Raw genomic sequence first — 6347 nt, forward strand, 5'->3', positions numbered from 1 at the left:
GACACCCCCAGGAGACACACCCAGGAGACACACCCAGGAGACACACCCAGGAGACACACACGGATACCAACCTGGAGTCCAACAGAAAACCCTGCAGAACGCCCTCTAACGAAAGCACAGCACCCCTGCTACTACAGCTTGTCATGAGTTCTGCTGGTCATTACAAGCTTGTTGGTAGCTCTCTCTCTCTCCCCTCCTCTCTCTCTCCCTTCCTCTCTCTCTCCCCTCCTCTCGTTCCCATGCTCTCTCTCTCTCTCCTCCTCTCTCTCCCCCCCCCCTCTCTCTCTATCCTCCTCTCTCTTTCCCCTCCTCTCTCTCTCTTCCTCTCTCTCCCCCCTCCTCTCTCTCTCTCCCCTCCTCTCTCTTTCCCCTCTCCTCTCTCTCTCTCTTACTTTCTCTCTCTCTCCTCCTCTCTCTACCCCCTCCTTTCTCTCTCTCCTCCTCTCTCACTCCAACCTTCTCTCTCTCTCCTCCTCTCTCCCCCTCTTCTCTCTCTCTCTCTCTCTCTCTGTCTCTCTCTCCTTCTCTCTCTTTCCCCTCCTTTCTCTCTCTCCTCTCTCTTTCCCCTCCTCTCTCCCCCTTCCTCTCTCTCTCTCTCTCTCTCTCTCTCTCTGTCTCTCTCTCTCTCTCCTCTCTCTCCCCCTCCTCTCTCTCTCCTCTCTCTTTCCCCTCCTTTCTCTCTCTCTCTCCTCCTCCCCCCTCCTCTCTCTCTCTCCTCTCTTTCTCCTCTCTCTATCCCACCTTCTCTCTCTCTCCTCCTCCCCCCCAGCTGTGTGTCCTTCAGCAGACAGGAAGTACAGCAGTGTCAGGATGCCTTCACAGCAGTCTCTGTCACATGCACGTGTGCTGTGCACGCCCGTCTGCCTCGCTGCGTCGCCTGGCAACCTGCCAGACCCATGGTGCAGAGCTGTTGCCAAGGGGAGGCCTGGGAGGCCAGGGGCATGCTGGGTAATTTGAACACTGCAGTCCTGCAGGGTGGGTCCCTGTGCTGAGCTGGTGTCCTTACAGTATACACACACACACACACACTTACACACACACACACACACACACACTTACACACACTTACACAGACAGTGGCCAAGTGAGCAGCATTTAAAACTATATTTGCTATCACAGTCAGCCAGGCCATTCACACATCCTGGGACAAAGACTCTCTCTCGCTCTCTTACACACACTCACACACAGAGAAACACACACACATGCAGACACACACACTCACACACACATAGGAACACACAGAAAGAGGAACACACTCACACACAGACACACACACATACAGAGGAACACACACAGACAGCCCATCACCCTGGAGTCTAGGTCCTGTTGAAACTGGAGCAGAGAACAAGTGACTGTTCCAGGTGTCTGAGCCAGTGTGAGGAGGGGCCTGTTGTTCTGCTAACTAGTGACTACCACACTTCACCTTTCTTCCCTCTCTCCTCCATCCTTTTCCCTCTCTCTCCTCCATCATTCTCCCTCTCTCCTCCATCCTTTTCCCTCTCTCTCCTCCATCATTCTCCCTCTCTCCTCCATCCTTCTCCCTCTCTCTCCTCCATCCTTCTCCCTCTCCTCCATCCTTCTCCCTCTCCTCCATCCTTCTCCCTCTCTCCTCCATCCTTCTCAATCTCTCTCCTCCATCCTTCTCCCTCTCTCTCCTCCATCCTTCTCCCTCTCTCTGGGCTCAACAGTCACTTCACAGACAATAAGAGCGACAAGACTACATTTATCAATAACCGAAAGAATGTTCAAATCCTGCTCTTAACGCAACACCTCCCTGTTACACAATTGGATTGTGTGGGTGTGTGTGTTCGGCCTAATGGCGCGTGCGCAGTAGATTTGCACTACAGAAGAACTGTCGCAGAGAGCCTGCCTGAGCCGCCGCGGCTAGTTAGCCAGCTGCTTCCTCAAACTGCACAGGGTTCTATTTAAGACGTTAAGCCTTTGTTTTTCCACAACACGAGCTATTTCTAAATCGCCAACCAAACTGTCGACTGAAATGTGGTCAGAAGGCGTCTAGTCTGTAGGCTAATGTTTACAAAATAGCCAGGTCCAGTTATGAATGAGCAATGAGTTGTTAGCCGAAGCCAACAAACTGCGACAGAAGTAGCGAGAGACTTCCTACCTGATACTTTCAAGCTCTCGCTTCTCCCCGGGAGTGCTGTCTCTGGAGTCGGTAGCTGAGTTTTGGAAGACATGTCTCCCATTCTATTGTGGGTAAAATGACGCCAAATTAAACGGAGTCGAGTAGAAGCGACCATTGATTTCGGGGTAACGGCAGCGCGCTAACCAAGGCTAGTCTTCTCGGTCCTCAAGCTGCCAGCGTCCCGGTGTAGTACGGCGAGGATACATAACGACCTTGTGTAATGCCGTTTTGTAAACTAGTAGTTACACAATAAACGGTTCTGTGCACTCATATTATATGAAGGCTAGGGATAGCCTACATTAAAATGCCGTTTGGTTTTATCAATTTTTGCATTTTCGTGGGCTGTGTAAAATGTAAGAAAGTTGCATTACCTTAGCTACATTAGCAATATTAGAAGGCTTGTAACATAGTGACAGCAATATTAGATGGCTATTGTAACATAGTGACAGTGGTGGCGGTTGTGTTGATTATTTGTATTTTAACGTTATTTTAATTTCAAGGAAATTGTGTTTGAATTGTCTTTTTTAAATAAAAGTTGGTAAACTAAACGACATTGCCATTCTGTTTACTTGTCTGGTTTAGCCTCTAAGAGAAGCATGTGTAGGCAAACATTTAAGGGCAGCGTAGGCCTTGGACTGCTAACCACGTCCTACCAGTTGGTATACCTAAACCTCTGAAAACGAAACAGATTCATTTAAACCACAGCAGCTCTGTTGTTATAGTTCCTAAAAGGATTTCATACTAAACCTTATGAGTTATGGTTTGGCTGTATCTGAAATAGCCTACTGTTTTGTTTCTAACGTAGGATATCCTATTTCTAGCACCTAATTGTGGTAAACTGTTTTCATTATAAGATACCGTTAGGAATTTAGGAAAATCTCTTTGTTTCTCACAAGTCCTTTACATGGTTACTAAAATGAGCCTCACAAAGCGGGTTAGCGGGCAGGTCTGGATGAAGGATTTGCCTCCATAGTGTGGAGAAGCTCGCGGTCCCTGCACGCGCGCTGCTGCGGGGATTTAGACAGATTGGCTCGGCCCAACATCATCATTTAGAACTAGATGTGTGTAAACTGTGTTTTTTTTTTGTTAACAACAGATACGCAATAACATTGCGGGGCCCAGGCCTACACATTGTAGTCTTACATGCAGACTCACATGCTAAGAATAAACAAACAAATTACAACATATTGTGGTTTTCGTGACCTCAGCCTTCCGAGAAGCAGTGTATTGCTGCTAGGATGTGTCTCATAAACCCTACTGAATATAAGGGATTGGCTATTCAGAATATTAATACTTTATATTGGCTTATGGCCGATAAAAAAAATTCAAGGTGAAATCCTCTTTGAACCTTGCTGTTGTGTGTTTAGGCATTCATTTTCCATGTTGCAAAGTATATGCTGTATTATGCTGTGCGCCCTTGCCGCATCATGGCTTCTACGAAACACTGCTCTGTTCTGATGTAGGTCAACATCACCGGAGCTGGGCTGCAGCGCGTGGCTTACACACAGCCATCTGGAGTTCACCGCGCGCGTCGAATCTGTTTAAGGCACGCGTCTGACAGACTACACTTTGCGTTGTGCTGCACGAGAGGGGGATGAAGGGGAGCTCTGAACGCAGGCAGACGCGGCTGGCAAAACATTATGCATCGAGACCACATCGTCTTTGTTCCTCCAGGCCTGCCGACTACACGGATAACCTGGAATACACTGCGCACACTGGATAGTCTCATATATTGTAGGCCTACTCGTGACCAATTCAGTCCTGCATGCAAATTCGGTTAAACACTACAACAGTCTGATCTTGTTGTAGGCCTATATATGTAGGCTATAGCCCATTTGGCATTTTTCATAGAAAAGGTTATATTTGACATCAACACTCAAAACACCGTTGTCATGGCGTCTTGGCCTAATTTATGGTTCCTAGTGTACAGATCTGCTGAAGGGATGGGACGGGTGGGGGTGTGGGACGGGTGGGGTGGGGGTGGAGCGGGGAAACGCACAGATGACGGGCCAGATGGAGACGGCACATTTAGGGGAGGGCACATTAGGATTCCCAATACTTGGTGAAGGTTTCTGGCCATGTTAGCAAAATATTTATTTAACGTATGATTGCCCGAGTATGAAAATACAGCAGTTAACACGAGCTCCTGAGAGCTCGAGCTCCTGAGAGCTCGTGTCGATCAATAATTCATCATTCGCAAGTGCAGTCTGATAACTGCATTCCACTGGAGTACAATACATAGGAGAGAACAGAGAATTTGCGCCATCCTCTGAGATTTTATTAAACGAGCTTGTCACGTAGCCCTTCATTTGCTTGAAATTAAAATATAACATCCAGTGTGAATATTGAATAGCCTATAGGCTAGGCTGTATGACGTTTAATCGTTGGAATAGGCTAAAGCCTAAACACGAGTAGCTTTTATATCTAAATATAATTGTTGGGACAACGATAATTTGTCATTTAAATCATTGAAATCATTATTTCAAATAATAAGCGATAGGCCTAGATGCTATAGGCTATGTGGGCATATGTTGATAATTCTAGCCAATTGTTGCAGGGAAAATGTCAATATTGCACAAAAGGTCGAATCTAGACCCATTGTTCCCCAGTCTATACCAAAGCCACCATCTATTTTGCTAATTCCAATTATGACTAAAGGCATACAGGGGGAACTGGAGCGTCTCTGTTCAGTAAAGCGGCAGATGCTCCCTCTCCCCCCTCTTAATTCTCAGAACAGAAGAGGATGAACAGCGCGAGGAGAAGAGGGGCAGGCGACCGCGCGCTTTAAGCTGTTTGGCGATAATAAACTGGCTCGCGCTCCCGCTGTGTCAGATCGCTGTTAGCATCAGTCTTTTACACGACAAGCTCGCGGCGGAGGCTGAGTCCAGACTGCGCCAAACCTCCTCACACTGCCGCGTAGGCTGCATTTAGACTTTTTTTTTGGAGGGGGGGGGGGGGGGGGGGTATGTTTGCTTCGGTCATGATCTGTGGAATATAGGTGTGAGTTTTTGTACCACGGCACGAAATTTCAATTTTTTTTCCCGGTGTGCAGAGACCCGGTAGAACCAAAGTGAGGAAGAGGGCGCATTTCTGCCCAGCATCAGCACCATGACCGATCAGCATCCTCGGTGTGGCAGCGGGATTCCACGGGCTGTGTCGGTGATATCGCGGGATAAATGGGTTAAATGTTAATGACATCTCGAAAGGAATTTCTGTAAGTTGTTCCGCTAAGTACCAATGCAATTGAGCAGTAAATTACGTGGTGTCGTTTTAAACAATCGAATAGGTAGGCTAGATCCTAAATACGTAAATGCAACCTTTTTTTTTTTTTTTTTGACAGCACATCTTTCTTTTGTAATAATACATCCCTAAAACTGTCATTGTAGCCAATCTGTAGCTGACGTTTCCAAACCGATTTCCGCGTGAGGCAGTTTGCCAAATCCCATATTTCTATTTTGTTTAAATTGAGCTTTACACCGCGTGCGCTTCATCTCCTCACACCCCGCCGGGCCCCCCAAACACGGGCAAGACTCCCGTTCAGCCCGGGAGCGCTCTCTCTCTCTCTCTCTCTCTCTCTCTCTCTCTCTCTCTCTCTCTCTCTCTCTCTCTCTCTCTCCCTCTCTCTCTCTCTCTCTCTCTCTCTCTCTCTCTCTCTCTCTCGCTCTCTCTCTCTCTCTCTTTCTCTCTCTCTCTCTCTCTCTCTCTCTCTCTGCTGCATTTTGCATGAGCTATCTAGGTCATTAGTATTTTAGCGCGTGCGAGACTTGACCAAGCTGCCGGGAAGCCAGATGGGCCTCCATGAGAGCTGAGCGGAGAACTGACTGCAGCAAGCCGGCCAGCTCGAGCCTTCACTGTGGCCGCTCCGCGCGGGCCTGTTGTTGCACCATCAAAGGAGTGGGTTGTCCTCGTGCAGCATCCGTGGGATTTAGACAACCCGCTGCAGAGACGGCTACCCGGTAATGTAAATACGAAACGAGGCTTGAATTTCTGACTGTAAACTGTCATTATCCTCGATCTGCATCTCATCCCCTGCATTAATGTCGATAATGCCGTGACACATGACTATGCATGCGCACTATGACTGCTGAGATGGATGATGATGCGTCGCCGACCGGAGGAGCAAGATATTTGACGTATAGCCGCTTGCCTGCATTTTGGTGCAAGATTCACAGCTTTCGAACAGGGATTTGTATTGCACGCTCGT

This window comes from Osmerus mordax, chromosome 8 (genome assembly GCF_038355195.1).
Source record: "Osmerus mordax isolate fOsmMor3 chromosome 8, fOsmMor3.pri, whole genome shotgun sequence".
NCBI lineage: Eukaryota > Metazoa > Chordata > Actinopteri > Osmeriformes > Osmeridae > Osmerus > Osmerus mordax.